Source organism: Vulpes vulpes, chromosome 15 (genome assembly GCF_048418805.1).
Source record: "Vulpes vulpes isolate BD-2025 chromosome 15, VulVul3, whole genome shotgun sequence".
Taxonomy (NCBI): domain Eukaryota; kingdom Metazoa; phylum Chordata; class Mammalia; order Carnivora; family Canidae; genus Vulpes; species Vulpes vulpes.
Genome location: NC_132794.1, coordinates 99,362,961 through 99,384,165, shown reverse-complemented (window position 1 = coordinate 99,384,165; position 21,205 = coordinate 99,362,961).

Below are 21,205 nucleotides of genomic sequence, written 5' to 3'. Positions count from 1 at the left end.
CTTAGCCTCCAACTCGCTGGTGGTGGATTTATCATCTAGGCCCCCCTTCCTCTAATGCGCTGCACAGGTGTTATGTTATAATCTGTGACTGGGAGTCAGAAAACCCAGGTTCTGGACCACAAGGTGTACCTATCTATCATCCCTAAACAGAAAATCAGTTATCCCAAACCAGGAGTGACATCAGCATCTTTGCCTCCCCTAAAAGCATCACTGCCCCAAGTCCAGGTGGCTGCAGCTCTGTCCTTCCACCACTTGTTCAGCACCTGGCAAGAAACCAACAATCGTTCAGGATCCCAGGGGGCTCAGAGCAGGGTAGGGTTACCTGAGCATAGCTTCCTGGAAAAGAATTTTGAACTATGCTTTGAAGGATCCAGAGAATGGCGTTATCTCCTTTGCTATTTCCAAGAGAAAGCAAGTAGCAGAAACAATAAGAGGGGTTATAAAACAAGCTGCAGCTGAATTTTTTTGGAGGAAGAATGGGAAATGATGACGGTATGAAATCAATGTGGGAGAAATGTTAGCTGGTGGCTAATTGCATGATTTAAGTTCCTTGGGCTCGGCACCCCCTGTGGAGACCCAGCTTCTACACAGCATGCTTAATCCCTGGGGAATGTCACTGTCATTCAGAGGCCGGTAGTGTGACTCCCGGCCCCAGCCAAGAGAAACAGCACTTCTCAGAGTCAGGGGATTCCTTTATCGAGCCCTTCCCCCCAATCATCTCCTCGGTCTTCTCTTATCACCAGGGCTGTCTGTCTGTCAGACCAGTTGGTCGTCAGGGAATAAACATCTCAGGCTGTTTGCCCACCAGCTCAGGGATCAGGTGACCATTATGGAAGGCAATACTGGAGGCCTTTGCATGCCAGTGTGACGCCAGGAACAGTGAGAGCCTGTGATGTGCTGACCTCACTGAGTGGGCACCCATGCAGCTGGCCTGGAGCTCATGGACTGGTGCCACTCCCTGATGTGGCACCTTTGGTCATCCCAGGGCTACCCCGTGCGGGAGACCTTGCCTAGCCCCTCTCAGCAGAGACTCTGGAGTCAGAAGAGCTGGATTAGAAACCCGGACCCATGATCTGTTAGCTGCATGACTTTAGGCAAGTTACTTTACCTCTTGGGCCTCAGTGTTTCCATCTGAAAAATGGGAGTAATAGTGCCCACATGGTAAGATGACTGTAGATTAAATATAAAGCACTGAGCCTGGGTGGCTCAGCGGTTAAGTATCTGTCTTTGGCTCAGGGTGTGATCCTGTAGTCCCAGGATCCAGTCCCACATCGGGTTCCCTGCATGGAGCCTGTTTCTCTCTCTGTCTATGTCTCTGCTTCTCTCTGTGTCTCTCAGGAATAAATAAATAAATAAATAAATTTAAAATAAATAAATACATACATACATACATACACACATACATACAAAGGACTGAGGAGGTTGGTAAAAGGGTTTACACTTTCAGCTATAAGATGAATCGGTCTTGGAACGCCAGGCTGGCTCATGGAGTAGAGCATGCAAGGCTTGATCTTGTGATCACGAGTTCCAGCCCCACGAAGGGCATAGAGTTTACATTAAAAAAAAAAAAAAAAAGATGAACAGGTCTAGTGATCTAATGCAAAACATGGTGACAATAGTTGATAAATCAAAAATCAATACGTGAGCCGATGGATGCGGTAATTATAACCAGATAGCAGAACCCTTTCACAATGTCTAAGTACATCAAATCACCATGATGTACACTTTAAATGTCTTACAAATTTATATGTCATTGTACATCAATAAAACTGAATTTTTTTGAATGTAAAACATGTAAGCCAGTGTCGTGTGGCACATGAATGAGGTTCAGCAAGCTGTTGTTGGCTGTTTTTTTAATAGGATTTTTTTTAAGATTTTTTTTTAAGATTTTATTTATTCATGAGAGACATACGGGGGTGGGGGGGCAGAGATATAGGCAGAGGGAAAAGCAGGCTCCATGAAGGGAAGCCCGACATGGGACTCTATTCTGGGTCTCCAGGATCACACCCTGAGCCGAAGGCGGTGCTAAACCACTGAGCCACCTGGGCTGCCCTAAGTTATTTATTTATTTATTTTTTTAATTCATGAGAGACAGGCTGAGACATAGGCAGAGGGAGAAGCAGGTTCTCTGTGGGGCGCCCAATGCAAGGCTAGATCCCAGAACCCTGGGATCATGACCTGAGCCAAAGGCAGAAGCTCAGCTACTGAGCCACCCAGGTGCCCCATTAATAGGATTTTTTTAAAAGATTTATTTATTTATTTTTAGAGAGACAGAGAGCTCATGCACAGGTGGGAGGAAGGGCAGAGGGAGAGAATTTTTTAAGCAGACTGCACGCTCAGTGGGGTGGACCTGGTGGGGTGGGGACTAGATCTAATGACCTGAGTCAAAACTAAGAGTCAGGGCAGCCCCGGTGGCTCAGCGGTTTAATGCCGCCTTCAGCCCAGGGCGTGATCCTGGAGTCCCGGGATCGAGTCCCACATCGGGCTCCCTGCATGGAGCCTGTTTCTCCCTCTGTCTGTGTCTATGCCTCTCTCTCTCTCTCCCATTCTGTGTGTCTCTCGTGAATAAATAAATAAAATCTTAAAAAAAAAAACAAAAAACAAGAGTCAGACCCTTAAACCACTGAGCCCCCCCAGGTGTAATATAATGGTGTGTTGGCTGTTTGTAATATAATGATTATATTGGGGATCAGAGATCTTAATACGGTCTTCTCTTGAAAGGGGAAGATGCTCCGAGTCAGGACGTCAATCACATTCTGTATGTAAAAGCCCATGGTGAAAGGATAGACTTGTAGGAATCATCTGAAAGGTAAGGGAGAGGAAGTATGGTCAGAAGAACACACTGTTGGTAAAAGACTCCCAGGCCTGGGCCCGGGTCCTTGTTCTGCCCCTTTGCCAGCCTTGGGACCTTCCTTGGGCTTTCTCCATAAGTTCTCCACTCTAACTTTTCCTCAGCCATGAAATGAGGATAACAAATGTTATCTTCCTATCACCGTGAGGTTGAGTACCAGGCTTACCCAGAGTCACCCCTTAGTACAAGTGGCTGTAATGATGACCTGCTTGGTCACATTAGAGCAGGCAGGTCAGAAAATTCGAATCCAGTGAGAAGAGAGCACCCAAGAAAGTGCAAAAGGTGAGAGTTATGGTTGGGTTTGGTCTTTGGAGGTGGGGGATTCATTGGGAATGGGGGATTGCTGGGGGCTTACCTGCTCTTTGGAACATCTTCCTGAGGAACTTGACTTCTGATTATTTAAAGAATGCCAAAGGGACACCTGGGGGGCTCAGTCAGTTAAGCATCTGCCTTTGGCTCTAGTCATGATCTCAGGGTCTTGAGATCAAGCCCCACGGCTGGCTCCCTGCTCAGCAGGGGGCCTGCTTCTCCCTCTCCTTCTGCTGCTCCCCTTGCTTATGCTCTCTCTCTGTCAAATAAAGAAATAAAATCTTTAAGAAAGAAAAAATCCCAAAGAAGACCTGTTAGGATTGGGGAAAGATAGAGTTTTCAACACATGTCTGCTTCACTCTGCTCCCCTCTTCCCAGGGAAGAGTAAATACATGTGCCTAAAATATATAAGGAAGTGTTATGGGTTGAATTGTGTTCCCCAAAAGGATCTGTCAAAGCCCTAAACCCTAGCATCTATAAATGTGACTTTGGAAATACAGCTTATGCAGATATAATCAAGTTAAAATACGGTCATTAGGTGGGCCCTAATCCTACATGCCTGGTGTCTCACAAGAAGACGGCAATTTAGACATAGATTACACAGGGAGGAGAGGCCGTGTGATGACATGACAGCAGCTGCAAGTCCAGGAGCCCCGAGCACTGGCAGCCAGCCCCAGAAGCTAACAAGGGTTCCACCCTGCATCTTAGATGGCCCTGCCCACACCTGGATTTCTGACTTCTGGCCTCCAGAACTGTGGGAACAAATTTCTGTTGTTTTAAGCCACCTAGTTGGTGGTGCTTTGTTACAGCAACCAGAGTAAAGTAATACAGGGAGGACCGGGAGTGGGGGAAAGGAGGGAGCTGAGGACTTTTGTTCCCTGGATCTGAGAGCCCAGAAAACCAGATGAAGGCATGCACAGCCAGAGGAGCCTCTGAGGGCTGAGCTCAATTCCAATTCCAGGGCTACCAAGGAAGGCAAGATGTTTGGACCAAGTGATAATAGGAGACAGAGGGACGCCTGGGTGGCTCAGCAGTTTAGCGCTGCCTTCAGCCCAGGGCGTGATCCTGAAGTCCCGGGATCGGGTCCCACATCGGGCTCCCTGCATGGAGCCTGCTTCTCCCTCTGCCTGTGTCTCTGCCTCTCTCTCTCTGTGCCTCTCGTGAATAAATAAATAAAATCTTAAAAAAAAAAATCACACAGACCTGAGTTCAAATCCTGACTTTCTATGTTACTAGTGGTGTGAGCCTGGATGAGTTACCCAACTACCACGTGCTTCAATTTCCTCACACTGAGGCTTATAGGTTCATATGTTGTTGTGAGAGCCACAATGAGGTGTGTATGACACAATGCAGTGTGTATGACACAGGTCTTCAGAATTCCTGTGGAATGAATAACTTATGTAAATGTTTAGCACCAAGTCTGCCAAAGTTAGGTTCCCCAGGAAACAGACTCTGAGGCAGAGATGGGATATAGCAGGTGGTGATGTTCTGAGCATCAACACTTGTAGAGGTGAAGAGAAAGAAGCATGGTTGGGCAGAAAGAGAAGTGGGCTGTGATCAAGCCTCAATAGAGATCTCAGCCACCCCCATTGAAATTCTGAAGCTGGGGTGACCCTTCAGGAGTGGCAAAATGGCGCTTGGCATTTCCACACCTGCCTCCCCATGCCACCCCCATCCACCCCATTCAAGTCTAATAGAAATGTGAATCTGCCTCACCCAACAATCCTAATAAAATCCTTATTACATCTCTTTGGCTCTGACTGGGTCATGTTCCTATTCATGAATCCCTCTATGACCAGAAAATATGATGCTCATTGGCCGAGCCAGTGGCACCAGCTTACCCCTGGTGCCAGATACGGCGTCAACATCACCTAAAGCATGCATGTTGAAAATTAGAGGGTGCCTGGTTGGCTCTGTCAGAAGAGCACGCCACTCTGGATCTTAGGGTGGTGAGTTCAAGCCACATGTTGGGTGTACACGAGAAAAAGGGACAGAATAAAAGAGGGGAAAGAAGGAAGGAAGGAAGGAAGGAAGAAGAAGAAGAAGAAGAAGAAGAAGAAGAAGAAGAAGAAGAAGAAGAAGAAGAAAGAAGAAGAAGAAGAAGAAGAAGAAGAAGAAGAAGAAGAAAAAGAAGAAGAAGAAGAAGAAGAAGAAGAAGAAGAAGAAGAAGAAGAAGAAGAAGAAGAAAAAAAAGAAAGAAAGAAAGAAAGAAAGAAAGAAAGAAAGAAAGAAAGAAAGAAAGAAAGAAAGAAAGAAATCAGAGAGTCTGTGATTCCCTTAGTGGAAAATCTAAGGGTGCCAAGAATGAGTCAATGCTGAACTGTGAAAACCTGAAAAATAGGGATCCCTGGGTGGCACAGCGGTTTGGCGCCTGCCTTTGGCCCAGGGCGTGATCCTGGAGACTCGGGATCGAATCCCACATCGGGCTCCCGGTGCATGGAGCCTGCTTCTCCCTCTTCCTATGTCTCTGCCCCGCCCCCCCGTGTGTGTGACTATCATAAATAAAAAAAAAAAAAAATTAAAAAAAACCCTGAAAAATACTTATTCTTAAAGAAAAAAGGATGTTAATATACAGGTGCATACTGAGAATGAATATGGAATGCAACATGCATTTCAGGGTGTTTGATACAGAGGAAGGTATTCAAAACACATTTGCTGAAGAAAATTAAATATGCCAACGAAACGGGGAGTGGAGGGGAAGCATCCAGTGGGTGATCCTGAAGCTGTTTTAAATCTTAGCCCTAGGGCAGCCCAGGTGGCTTAGCAGTTTAGCGCTGCCTTCAGCCCAGGGCCTGATCCTGGAGACCTGGGATCGAGTCCCACATCAGGCTCCTTGCGTGGAGCCTGCTTCTCCCTCTGCCTGTGTCTCTGCCTCTCTCTTTCTCTCTCTCTCTCTCTCTGTCTCTCATGAATAAATAAGTAAAATCTTAAAAAAAAATCTTAGCCCTAGAGAGGCTTCTGAGCTGTTGGATTGTTCTGTTTCTTATCTGGATGGTAGTTTCATGGTGTATTATGGAAATTCCACAAGCTATACATTTATGATTTGTGTCTCTTTCTGCATCTGTTATACCTCTAAACGTTTCTTTTAAAAAGTTAAAAAGAAAAAGGGGGGGGGTATCACCTGGATAGCTCAGTCAGTAAAGCAGCCAGCTCTTGGTTTCCACTCAGGTCATGATCTCAAGGTCCTGGGATCGAGCCCCACACCAGGCTCCATGCTCAGTGGGGAATCTGCTTGAGGATTCTCTCTCTCTCTCTGCGTCTCGCCTGGCTTACGTGCATATGTGTGCACTCTCTCTTTCTCTAAAATAAATAAATACACTTAAAAAAAAAAAAAGAAATCTCCCATAGTCTACAGCATAGATAATAAGACCACATTGTTTTTTTTTTAAGATTTTATTTATTTATTCATGAGAGACACAGAGAGAGAGAGAGAGGCAGAAACACAGGCAGAGGGAGAAGCAGGCTCCATGCAGGGAGCCCGACGTGGGACTCGATCCCGGGTCTCCAGGATCACACCCTGGGCCAGGCAGGCGCTAAACCACTGAGCCACCTGGGGATCCCTAAGACCATATCCTTTAAAAAATAAAATAAATTGAGGCTTCAGGTGGCTCAATTGTTTGAGTGGACAATTTTTGATTTTAGCTCATGATCTCAGGATCATGAGATGGAGCCTGCCTGCATTGGGCTTCCCATTCAGTGGAGAGTCTGCTCCTCTCTTCCCCTCTGGCTCTCCCTCATCAAGTGCTCTCTCTCTCTCTCTTAAATAAATAAATAAATAAATAAATAAATAAATAAATAAACAAACAAATCTTTTAAAAAATAAATAAAATAAAATACATAAGATGGCATTCTTTCCTCATATTCTAGTCTTTACGGCCTCTCCATTGCTGGCTGTTCATTAAGAACAATTTCATCAAGGATGATTTTTATGATAATTGAGCATCTCTACAACCTCCCTACTGTCAAAAATTCAGATTAAGGTTTTTGTTTTGTTTTATTTTTTAGGTTTTATTTGACAGAGAGAGAGAGGGCACAAGCAAGGGGAGCAGCAGACAGAGGGAGAGGGAGAAGCAGGCTCCCTGGAGATCAGGGAGCCTCATTCAGAGCTTGATCCCAGGACTCTGGGATCATGACCTGAGCCAAAGGCAGATGCTTAAATGACTGAGCCACCCAGGTGCCCCTCAGATTTAGGTTTTTAAGGATGTGTCACGAAGATCATCACAGCACCAGTTTTTAAGTTGTAGTCACCATAAGAGCTCATCCGTAGGGATCCCTGGGTGGCGCAGTGGTTTGGCGCCTGCCTTTGGCCCAGGGTGCAATCCTGGAGACCCTGGATCGAATCCCACGTCAGGCTCCGGTGCATGGAGCCTGCTTCTCCCTCTGCCACCTTCTCCCTCTGCCTGTGTCTCTGCCTCTCTCTCTCTCTGTGACTATCATAAATAAATAAAAAAAAGGAAAAAATATTAAAAAAAAGAGCTCATCTGTAAATGCCAAGTATTCCCAAAGAACAAGGATGTTTTTCTCTGTAACCACAATATCATTAAGACATACAAGAAATTTAACACTGAAAAAAAATTTAACACTGATATAATATAGTATTATTTTCATATGTAAATTTTCCCAATTATCTAATGTCTTCTATGTTTGCTTTTTTGTTTAAGATACACATTTTATGCATTGTATTTGTTATTCTTCTTAGTCTGCTTTATCCTATAGTAGTTCGCACGTTTTCTTTCCTTTTGTGTGTGTGTGTGTGTGTGTGTGTGTCCTTTATAACTGACATTTTTGAAGACTCTAGGCTTTGCAGAATTTATATTCTATATCTATTTTTTAAAATTTTATTTATTTATTCATGAGAGACACACAGAATGAGAGAGAGAGGCAGACTCCATGCAGGGAGCCCGACATGGGACTCGATCCCAGGTCTCCAGGATCAGGCCCTGGGCTGAAGGCAGTGCTAAACCACTGAGCCATCCGGGCTGCCCCTGAATTTATATTCTATATTCTGAATTTGTCTTATCATTTTCCCATTACTAGGTTCAGGTTAAAATATTTTATCAAGAACACCGCATGGGTGATATTGTGTATTTCCATTTCTCACACAAGGTGGCAATCTGGCCGGTTTGTTCCATTACTTGGTGATGGGAAGTCATCTCCCTTGATTAAAGTAGATCTGTCTCATTTCCTTTGTAGCTACAGTCATCTTTGGCCGGCTACTTTGAGACTATGTAAGTGTCCCATTCCCCGTAGTCATTCACCTGGTGGCTCTGGCACCCGCTGATGGTCCTTGCCACAGCCAGCTATAAATGAGGGTTTTCTAATTGAATCAACCTTTCTACACTTACTAGATGATTTCTTTGGTAAAGAAAGAGCATAATCTGCTCCCCTCTGTCTTGTCTTTCTCCTCTCTTTCCCTCCCTGACCCTCTCCTTTTCTTTTCTTTTCTTTTTTTTTTTTTTTTTTAAGATTTTTATTTATTTAATCATGAGAGACACACACAGAGAGAGAGGCACAGACAGGCAGAGGGAGAAGCAGGCTCCATGCGGGGAGCCCGATGTGAGACTCGATTCCTATGTCCCCAGGATCACACTCTGGGGTGAAGCCGGCGCTAAACTGCTGAGCCACCCAGGCTGCCCCTCCTTTTCTTTTCTGTGTGTGTGATTCCCCACCACATATTTTCCCTTTCACAAAAGGTATTTAAAGACTATTGCATGCCCTTAAAAAAAAAACAAAAACAAAAAACTGTCTCTTTAGTCCATTTCTATGTTGCTTTCTTTTATACTTTTATACTTGGAGAGTTTTCTTCCTCCTCAATTTTAAGTCCTCTGCATGTATTAGAGAAATTTGATCTTTATCTCTGATAGAGGTGTTGAATATTTCCACCTCGTTCAGTATTTCTCTTTTGATTTTGCTTATTACATTTTTTTTGCCATGCTAATGTTGCTTTACTTTTATGCAGGGAAATTGGCCAAACTTCTTTTGTTGCATTTGGATTTTGAGTTAGAATTTAAAAAGTTCCCCCCTACTAAGATTACTTCTTAAATTCTCCTGTTTTTCCAGTACCAGTATGACTTTCTTTTTTACACTGAGACCTCTGACCCATTTGGAGTTTATTCTGGTGTATGAGGTGAAGCCCGGGTCCAATTTTATCTTTCTCCAAATGGCCAACCAGTGGCCCCAACACCACTTTTTAGGAGAACCAGGCTTTTTTTTCTACGATTTGAGACATTATCTTTATCATATGCCAAATTTCCTTTTTTTTTTTAAAGATTTTATTTATTTATTCATAGACACAGAAAGAGAGAGAGAGAGAGGCAAAGACACAGGGAGAGGGGGAAGCAGGCTCCATGCAGGGAGCCCAATGTGGGACTTGATCCCAGGACCCTAGGATCACGCCCTGAGCCAAAGGCAGACACTCAACCACTGAGCCACTCAGGGCCCCCATGTTTATTTTTCTATATGAGTTCAGGAATCAACTCCTCTAGGGAGAAAAATGTGGTATTTTTATTAGGATCATGTTAAAATTATAGTTGAACTTGATGGGAATTACAGCTTTATGATGTCGAATTGTCCCATCAAAGAACAAGGGGTGTCTTTTGCTTTGTTCAGATCTCCTTTTATGCCTTTTGGGAGTGTTTTAAAGTTTTCGTCAGAGAGGTCTTGACGATTTTAGCAGTAGCAAATAAAACACTTGACACTCCAGCAGATCAAAGCAAAGTTTTATTACGGAAAAACTGATACTAGAGGAGAGAACAGAGCCAAACAAATCACCACATTGACACCAGCTGCCAGTTTCCCAGCCCAGAGGGACGACAGACCAGGAGCCAGTTGGAGAACCAGCCAGGGCAGAAGGCAGCACCTAGAGTGTATCTATCTCTCCTGGGACTAGCTACTGCCCTCCTGGTACCTGGGCTTGTGATGCCCTAGGGATTCCAAACGACTTACGTAGTGGCTACTTTCAGGGTCAAACCTGCCTATTACATACTATGTTCCCTTCTCTACGACTCAATAACTCATTTTCTAGAGCCTAGGACCACAATGTCAGATAACTCCCTCGCAGATTATATTAGAATGCCTACCTCATTCACATATTTTTTCAGTTATTCCTAAATATTTTTCTGCTTTTTCAGTTCTATGAGATTTTTGTCTTTCATTATTTCCTCTCACTGGATATTGTTCATATAAGTATAAACACATTTGCATATTTATATTTATATTTTATTCATTTCTATAAGAATGTACATGTATATGTATATCCTACAGAATTATCTGGTTTGTGTTAGTTTTAGCATTAAAACTTTTGGGTTTTCTTGGGGCACCTGGATAGCTCACAGGCCATGATCTCAGGGTCATGACGTTGAGTCCCACATCTGGCTCCGTTTTGGGTGTGGAGCCTGCTTGGTGTTCTCTCTCCCTCTCCCTTTGCACCTGCACCCCACCCCCAACGCCCCTGCTCATAAGGTCTCTCTCTCAAAAAAACAAACAACAATAAAAAACAAAAACCTTGTGACTTTTCCAACTATACTATCATATCATCTACAAATAGGGATTGTTTGTTTATTTAGAGAAGGAGAGAGGTGGGAGGGGCAGAAGGAGAGGGACAGAGGTGGGGAGAGAGAGAGAGAGAGAGAAAGAAAGAGAGAGAGTCTTAAGGAGGCTCGACACCCAGCACAGAGTCCAACACAGGGCTCGATCTCACTACCCTGAGATCATGACCTGAACTGAAATCAAGAGTCAAATGCTTATCTGACTGAGTCACCCAGGCACTCAGAGATAGCTTTAATTTTTTTTTTTTTTAATTTTTAATTTTAAATTTTTTAAATTTAAATTTTAAATTTTTTAAATTAATTTTATGCCTCTAATAGTTTTTTTTATTTTAAATTTTTTAATTTTAAATTTTATGCCTCTAATAGTTTTCTCTTGTCCAGTTGTGTTGGTTAATATCACTGATATTATGTTAAATAGCAGTGGACATGCTAGGCATCCTTGCCTTGTACTTGACCTCATGTGTTTATCCTTTAAATAAGGAATGAAGTATATATACACATATATATTAAAGATTTTATTTATTTATTCACAAGAGACACAGAGAGAGAGGCAGAGACATAGGCAGATGGAGAAGCAGGCTCCCTGTGGGGAACCCGATGTGGGACTCGATCCCAGGACCCCGGGATCATGCCCTGAGCCAATGGCAGACACTCAACCACTGAGCCACCCAGGCATCCCTGTAGATACCTTCTGAATATATACATTTATTATTTTTAAATTAATTCATTAATTCTTGTTTTATTTAATGTTTTAAACATGAATGAGTATTTACTCTTGTCAAAAGGTTTGCAATATCCATATATATAATTTTTTTTCATAAATTTATTATTATGGTAAATCATATTAACAAATAATAGGTCTTTGATAGTTTTTTCTTTTCTATAAAATTGATTCTCAAATAAGTGGCCAGAGGACCCCCAGAGGCTCTGTAACCCTTGAAGAGTAATTGCAAAGTCCTCCTTTACAACTAAGTATCTGCCTTAGATTAAATTTTCTTTACATTCTTCAAACCAAACAACATATAGTAAAAGATTGAATGCAGAGGCAGACATGAGAACTCAGCTGTGTTCTGTTAAGGCAAACATTAAAAAGATTTGAAAAAATATAAAACAGTATCATTCTTCTCACTAATTTTTTTTGTGGAGAATACAGTTATCTGTGTTAACATACAATGGGCTTATTTGTTTTTTAAAATAAATAAATATTATTTTAATGTTCTCACGCTTAATATCTATTATGGTAAATATCAATCAGTATAACCCACCAGGGCACCTGGCTAGTCAGTTGGAAGAGCATGTGACTCTTGATCTTAGGGTCATGAGTTTGAGCCCCTTTTTGGATGTAGAGATTACATTCAGTTAATCAAATACATAAACAAAAGTTCTTGGGATGTCTAAAATTTCTAAGAGTGTAAAAGTGTCCTGAGACCAAACAAAAATTGAGAACTATTGTTTTTCCCTGTTTCAACAGATTATTAATGTATCATTCTAAACATGACATACGGGATCCCTGGGTGGCGCAGCGGTTTGGCGCCTGCCTTTGGCCCAGGGCGCGATCCTGGAGACCCAGGATCGAATCCCACATCAGGCTCCCGGTGCATGGAGCCTGCTTCTCCCTCCGCCTGTGTCTCTGCCTCTCTCTCTCTCTCTCTGTGACTATCATAAATAAATAAAAATTAAAAAAAAAATAAAATAAACATGACATACATATAGCCTATTTTCTAGAGTAACTAACATTGTTTCAGTAAGAAGTCCAAGTGTACATTTAGGGCTCTTTTAATAGGAACACTTTGGCTTTCATGAATACATCAAATGAAAGAAAGCAATTCAAAGAATAATCGTCATCCATCAACACTGTGCCAATGCCTCTCTGTCAGCTCCCTTTATGACTAGCTGACACAGGAAGAAGAGGCCTCACAGGTGGGTCTTTTGGTACATGGAGCCAAAATGAACTACTGCTATATGTGCTCTACTCAGAAGCAGCACTGTAAGAGTGGTGAGAGGAAATCCTCCCAATGGGGAGAGCTTCGGGGAGTATATGTGGTTATCTACTCTGTGTGGAAACAGAAGTAGCCCAAAATAAGAATGTGCATAGATTCCTGGGTGATGGTGAGTGACGTGGCTGATTTGTCAGAGTCCTGGAGAGGGAAAGAAAGAAATATCAGGCACAAGGAGGGAGTAGGGTAGAGGTGCATAGAGAAACCTATGGAAGTGGGCATTAAGAGTGAAGATCATTGCATCATCTGAAAGTGCCCCCCAGGAAGCATTCACCATGGAAGTGGCACTGAACAGCGAAGTATCCAGAAGTCAGCCTCTGTCATCAGCCACCTCAGCACTGTCTAATGAGTGTGTCAGTGAAGCACCCAGAGTACTAGGGATGGAAGTCATTTATAAAGCCAACAGCACAAACTCCCAGCCATCAAGACTGACCTAGCTACTGCACTGCTAAATATCCAATGTGCCTACAACAGAGACCAAAGTTGACCCTCTGATAGAGCACCATCCCTCATAGAGCAATCAGGTGTAGGCAGACTTTTTTCATGGGCCCTTATCAGCCTACCATAGATGATGCATGTCAGAGCTTCAAGAACAATTTCAGTAATGGGGTCTGTAGTTTGTCTCATTAACTGTTCTCTTGCAAGTTTTTTCCCAAAATAAACTACCAGTCCTGAGGGAGCTGATCACGACCTGAGTGAAAACTGAGAGTCATATGCTCAACTGACTGAGCCACCCAGGCACCCCCAATAGTACCTATTTTTAAGCCATATTGGAGTGCATATATTATAAGCCACCTTGAGCCCTCTATTAAACAGGGCAAGGTATATATAAATTCAAAATAATAACCCACCATTAGCATCTTTAGGGTAAAACTAGCACAATCTGCCTGTTCTTAACACACTAACTGGTATAAATCTTGTAGTTAGAGAATTGGCTCCTACTAGATTTACTAAGAGGCTGAGCTTGAGCAAGTGATCTAACCTCTCTGGTATAGTTACTGACCTAAAAAACCATGAAGATAATAATACCACCTCATCAAGATCAACGAAATAACATTTATGAAGTACCCGACACATGGAGATGCTCAGGTGATAAAGCTGCCAAAACCAGCATGAGCACCATCATCCTGGTCACCACAGGGGCAAGAAAGACATGAACACTGAATGGAGCATGAGCATTGCTGTTTTAAGCCCCTCTGGCCTAGTGAATGGCAAACAAGCCTTTGACAAAGTTACCATGGGATGAAAATAGTCTGGGGCTCCAAATCCTAAAGTATCTGAATCCCTGGAGCCCCTGAATTTCCAAGTTCCATCAAAGGGCCATGAATAGTTTGTTAGGTGACCATCACTGATTTTGCAGAGGATAAAATGGTGGCCATTCAACCTATCCTAGTCTTCTGGTGTGGTGGTCCTTGGCCTTCCTTGGCAGCTGTTCTTCTGACAGTGCCTTGATGAGCAAGACTCCCTGCTTCTGCAGCATCCGGGACCTCCCCCATCCCTACCTGCCTTGTTGCCTTGTCACCTTGTCGTTATTTCTTGCTGCTGACATCCCTGAGGAGGCTGTGAGCTGCTCTGTGGAGGCAAAGTCTTACCATTGTATCCTCTGGATCTAGCACACCTGACAGCATAGGAGGTGCCAATGAAATATCTGTTCAGTAAATGAATGAGTAATGCCTGCAACCCCCCGAGCTCTTTTCATCATCATACCTACCAAGAGAAACAGAATTAAGTAATTTAGGAAACATTATGAGCATGTAGCAATTAAAAACAACAATCATCGGGGCAGCCCAGGTGGCTCAGCGGTTTAGGGTCGCCTTTAGCCCAGGGCCTGATCCTGGAGACCTGGGATCGAGTCCTATGTCGGGCTCCCTGCATGGAGCCTGCTTCTCCCTCTGCCTGTTTTCTGCCTCACTCTCTCTCTCTTTCTCTCTCTCTCTCTCTCCATGTCTCTCATGAATAAATAAAATCTTTAAAAAAAATCATGAACAGTATGTGGGGACTTAGGAAAATAATTATGTGAGAACATTAAGTGATAGACAAGTTAAATTCCTTTTGGCCTCATCTGGAAAATGGGGCTATTAACATCTCTTATACTGGTTTGTCCTGATGTTTAAGTGAGACAGAATAGGTAAAGTATTTAGCACGGTGCCTTCCATGAGCATGTACCTGATAAATGGTAGTGTTTTTGTTGTTATCATTTATAATTATAGTAAGTGAAAGAAAAAACAGAATGAAAATAATTATTTTAAGCTGATTATAATTAATAAAACAACAGGGGCAGCTGTGTGGCTCAGTTGGTTGTCTCCAACTCTTGATTTCAGCTCAAGTCATGATCTCAGAGTGATGAGATCCAGCCTTGTGTCAGGCTCTGTGTGGGCTCCGTGATGAGCAAGGAGACTGTTTAAGGATTCTTTCTTCCTTGGTCCCTTCCCCCACTAAAAATTTTTTTTAAAAAAATGACTAACACAACAACAGACTTCAATTATTTCTTTTAATGTAACTAAATGTTTTTTTTCCATAGTTTCAACAATGTTGTGATTAAAGTAACAGTGACCTGGGTTTATTAGCAGCCTCCCGAGCCTCATTAATAAAGTAAAAAGAAGCATTATGCCCCATTTGCTTTACTAGGTTTCAGTGAATTAAGTACATTTCTAAGTGTGCGAGTGCCTTGAGTGTAGTCACCTACCTTTTCCAGTTTTTTCTCTTCCATTCATGTACCCCCCGGTGTCCTTGCGAGGGGTGTCTGGCCATGAGGGATGACCTGTCCTGGTCTCCTGTTCAGGAAACCCTGAACAAAAAGGGAAAGTCAGTAGTTTAAGTGAAAATCCATGTGGAGCTGGCCATGACTTGGGGCTCAGGGTGGCCAGAGTTGGAGGGGGGCTGGTGAGCAACTCTGGGGCAGAGGGACCTATAATAGGAGCCTGGAATGACAACCAGACGGAGGCAAAACCACAGTGCTAGGTCCTGGGTTTGGAAGGACTTCAGAAAATGACATCAAGGGACTCCTGGGCATCTCAGTGGTTGAGCATCTGCCTTCGGCTCAGGTCGTAGTCTCGGGGTCCTGGGATCGAGTCCCACATCGGGCTCCCCACAGGGAGCCTGCTTCTCCCTCTGCCTCTCTCTGTGCCTCTCACTGTGTGTCTCTTGTGAATAAATAAAATCTTAAAAAAAAAAAAAAAAAGAAAATGACATCAAGACTCAAGAAATGTTCAAAAGAAACGCTGGAGGTGAGCAGGCTCTGAGGCTCACTGGGACTCCCCTTTGGCATCTCCCACCCCACTCCCCTGCATTGTTTGCTCAAAACTAACACTAGCTCCCTACCTCTCATACCTAAGGCTCTGCTGGCCCTCAGGCTATTATTACTACTGGCTGTTGGATCTGAATGACAGAAGCCTTGACTCTCTCCACCCCGCCCACCCCCCCCACCCCCCGCCCGCTGCCCCAGCCTGAGGAAGACAGAGGTTACATTCTGCAAGTTAGCAGAGCCCCAGCAACCGGCTGGCCTGGGAGGTGGATTCCTGCCACTGGATGTGTCACTTCCTGACTCCAGAAGAGCACACGCATTCCGGCCTCTATCTATTTTACTCGCTCCCTCTGAGAATACACAGACAGAAACTGGATTAAGGGACTACTATTTAACGTAAACAGTCACATGTATTTGGAGTCCTTTTGTTTTAGAAGTCCAGCAGCCTTCTTTGCACCTGTTGGCAGAGTATCAGCTTTCTTTGTTTCATTCATACCGCATGAGAGAGTTAATCATAGCTTTGGTTACAAAGCCAACATTTGGAAAGCCCTGACAGGCACTTTCACTTAATCCTCACAAAAACTCTGCAGGGAAGGTGTCGTTATACCCATTTTTTAAAACAAGAGAATGGGGCTCAGAAAAATTCAGAATCCTAAAGGAGATCATACAGTAGAGCTAGGATTCAAAACTGGGGCTCTGGTCTCCTAAGAGCCTGGCTTTTTCTACTGCACCAAAATATAGACACAGAATGTTCAGTTTGACCATCCACCAGTGTTGCCTTCCACCTTAGGAAGGCATCCACCAGTCTTCTCTATGGTCCATCACTTTCTCTGTCTGGTAACTATGAATTGTGTGGGGAAGTCATTGGGATGCCAACTGCATTTATGCAAATGAGAGCCCATGGTGGCTTTCCCTAAGATAATAGCAACATGGCAGAGGAGGGGGTGTATTTCATAAAGCTCAGGAAAGAAAAGCCATATCCAAGCCCTGATACTTGCTTGGATATGAGGAATAAGAGAGAGGGAGAAGCTAATCCTGATGAACATTCTGGTCTAGGGGGCTGCAGGCAATGGAGGTGAGTATGTTGCACCAGAGAGAGCAGTCCGGGAAAGCTCAGTTTGTGGGTAGGATCTCATTTCCAACTTGAGAGTCATTATTCTTTTCTTTTTTCTTAAGGTTTTTAATTATTTATTTATTTAGAGTGAGCATGTGTGACCAGGAGGAGGGGCAGAGAGTGAGACAGAGAATCTCAAGCAGACTCCCCACTGAGAAGGGTGCCCTGCATAGGGCTCAATCCCAGGACCCTAAAACCATGAACTGAGCCAAAATCAAGAATCAGTTGCTGGGATCCTTGGGTGGCGCAGTGGTTTAGCGCCTGCCTTTGGCCCAGGGCACAATCCTGGAGACCCAGGATCGAATCCCATGTCGGGCTCCCAGTGCATGGAGCCTGCTTTTCCCTCTGCCTGTGTCTCTGCCCCTCTCTGTGTGTGACTATCATAAATAAAAATAAATAAATAAATAAATAAATAAAAAGAACAAGTAAAATTGATTTTTAAAAAAATCAGTTGCTCAACTGACTGACCCACCCAGGCGACACAGAAGTCATTATTATTTTAAATTTATTCTTAACTTATTTTTGAATGGGTAACATTCATATGGTAGGAGAACATTAAGCATATAGAGTATTTAGAAAATTAAAAAACAGAGTTCTAAATAATCTATGGATCAAAGTAGAAATCACAAGGGAAATTAGAATATATTTGAAACTGAGTGAAAATAAAAGTACCACACACCAAAATTTGTGGGATGCAGTTAAAGTGGTATCAGAGGGATTTTTTTTAAAGCTTTTATTTATTTATTCATGAGAGACAGACAGAGAGAGGGAGAGAGAGAGAGAGAGAGGCACAGGCAGAGGGAGAAGCAGGCTCCATGCAGAGAGCCCGACGTGGGACTCAATCCCAGGTCCCCAGGATCAGGGCCTGGGCTGAAGGCGACGCTAAACCGCTGAGCCACCTGGGCTGCCCCAGGTGGGGGGACATAAATGCTCATATCAGAAAGATCTTACATCAGTTATTTAAGCTTCCATCTTAAGAATCTACTAAAAGCAGAGCAAATTAAATTCAAGGTAAATAAATAGAAGGAAGGAAAAAATAAAGACGGGGGCAAAAATCAAATAAGAAATGGGCAATGGATAAAATTCAATTAAACCAAAACTACTACTTTGAAAGGACCAGTAAAACTGATAAAAGCAACTACTTTGAAAGGATGAATAAAATTGATAAAACTCTATCTAGAATAATAAAAAGACAGAGGATACAAATTATCAATGTTAGAAATGAAAGAGAAGCTATCACTACAGATGCTACAGACACCAAAAGGATGATAAAGAAATATCACTGGTGACAGATGATGACTATAGTTATCATGGAGAGACCTGGGTAAAGTATGGAATTGTGGAATCACTATGTTGTACATCTATAACTAATATATTTTTTAAAGATTTTATTTATTTAAGAGACAGCATGAGAGAGAGAGAGAGAGAGAGAGAGAGAGCACAAGCAGGAGGACCCTGCACAGTGGGGAGTCTGGGGCTCCCTCTCTCTCTCTCTGCTTCTCCCCTCCCCCCCAGCCCCTTGCCCCTCCATGCTCTCTCTCACTCTCTCTCTCAAATAAATAAATGAATAAAATATTTTTAAAAAACAACAAACATCCCTCATGAATTTAGATGCAAACATCCTTGAGCATGTCCTGAAGGTTCTAGTATGCTCAATAAGCAAGAAAAAGAAAGGCATACAAACTGGAAATAAAAAAGTGAAATTAAGGATGCCTGGGGGGCTCAGCAGTTGAGCATCTGCCTTTGGCTCAGGGCGTGATCCCAGAATCCCAGGATCGAGTCCCGCATCGGGGTTCCTGCAGGGAGCCCACTTCTCCCTCTGCCTGTGTCTCTGCCTCTCTCTGTGTGTCTCTCATGAATAAATAAACAAAATCTTTTTTTAAAAAGTGAAATTATTCAAGGATGTGATTGCATGTTTAGAAAATCATAAATCTACACAAAAGCTACTAGAACCAATGACCACAGGATACAGATCAATATACAAAAAAATCAATTGTATTTGTTTAGACCAGCAAAAAAAAAAAATTAGAAAATGAAATTCTAAAATCAACATTTGCAATAGCACCGAAAACATAAAATACTTAGTGATAAATTTAACAAAATATGTGCAAGACTGGTACATGGATTACTTATAAACATTGCTGAGAAAAATTAAAGATCTGAATAAAAGGAGAGATTGATGGATCAGAAGACTCAATGTTCTGAAGATATCAATTATCCTGAAAGTGCCCCATAGATTCAATGCAATTCCAATGAAATTTCTAGCAGACTTCTGGGAAAGAAATTGACACTCAGATTGTAAATTATATATAAAAATTATTTTTTGTTCTTAAATATAGCTGTATTTTTTCCATCTCTGGACACACAACAATCACACCCCTTCTGCCCTCCCCCTCCCAACTGCAAACCAAGTGCATCAGACACAGCACAGCACACATGAAGGGCCCCTCCCTTTCACCAAAGTTGGGGGCAGGGCACAGCTTAAGGACAGAAGAGCCTTGAGGTAAATATGAAAGTTCTAGAACCTAGGGGGTTCAGTTCTAGACCAGGGGCAAAGGAGCAGGAAGCAGCACAGTGATAAGGTTCTAGAGTCAACAACCGGGATCTAGAACCCAGTGGTTTCATGGTGGGCCTAGGGCTTGGGGGTTGTGGCAGAGGAAGATAGCCGGTTCTGTCCCCAGAGAGGAGATTCTCTGGAGACAACAGGAGTCTCAAGACTCATAGCCCTGAGATCATGACCTGACCCAAAACCAAGGGTTGGACCCTTGACCGACTAAGCCACCCAGGTGCCTTTCTGTGTTTTCCATTTGAAGTTTTGTTGTCAGCAGTCACATTTGAGTATGGGACTGATTTTGAGTTAATCTTTGCATACGGTATGGAGTGTAATTCAAGGTTTATTATTTTCATGCAGCCGTCCAGTTGATCCAGAACCATTTGCTAAAAATACTGTATTTTCCGTGCATTGAATTATCTTGGCACCACTGAAATCCACCGGCCATAGATGTATGGGCCTATTTCGTCACTTAACAGTAGCTCTTGAAATCTAGCGTGCTGGTCCTCCAAATGTGTTCCTTTGCCAAAATTGTTTTTGTCTATTTTGTCTCAAGATACCAAGACTCAGGGGAGGAGGAGTAGGGTCTGGTTTAGAAAAGGCCAGAAAGGCATGTTCTCTAATAGGAATGAGAAGCCAAGTGGTTCTGCACCACCACCATCACCCCATTGGCCAAAGTACAGAGAGAGGAGAGCGGGGGCGTGGAAAGACCCTCCAGGCAGAGAGAGACACCCCAGGAAGCACCAGATCAGCAAAACACAGGAGCGGCCTGGTCTGGCGTTGAAATGGAGGACCTCACATTCAGTTAGGTCCCTGACAGTGCCCCAGCTCTGGACTTGACTGTCCCAATTGTAGGGACACCACATGGTTTGCAGAGCTTGGTAACCCCCGGGCCAGGCCTGAGCATGGCATATTCTGTGTGCTGCAAAATTAGGAAGCCACAAAGGATCCGGGAGCCCCCGCCTGGAAGGCAACAGAGCAGGTTTCCTAAGACCTCCGGCACCTTGGCAGGGTAGTGGCAGATGCCCGGCCCCTGGCGCCCGGGCCGGCCCGGAGGACTCCAGGGCACAGAGTACGCGTTCTGGAAGCCAGGAAAGGCACAGCGCTGCGGACTCCGGAGTCGGGCTCCGAGAGCCGGGCCAGAGGGGCTGGAGTGTATGGGAGCGGGCGGGGCTGCGGCCCCCAGGAGGGCTTAGGAACGGCACCGGGCAGGAGTGAGGCGCCCGGGACTCAGTTGCGCCCCCGGGCCAGGGCGCTGGCGGGGCTGAGGGTCGTGGCTCAGCGGTTGAGCATCTGCCTTCGGTTTAGGGCATGATCCCGGGGTCCCAGGATCGAGTCCCGCATCAGGCTCCCTGCAGGGAGCCTGCTTCTCCCTCTGCCTGTGTCTCTGCCTGTCCCTCTGTGTCTCTCATGAATAAACAAATAAAATCTTAAAAAAAAATAAAAGGACTCAGAATAGACAAAAACAATTTTGGCAAAGGAACACATTTGGAGGACCAGCACGCTAGATTTCAAGAGCTACTGTTAAGTGACGAAATAGGCCCATACATCTATGGCCGGTGGATTTCAGTGGTGCCAAGATAATTCAATGC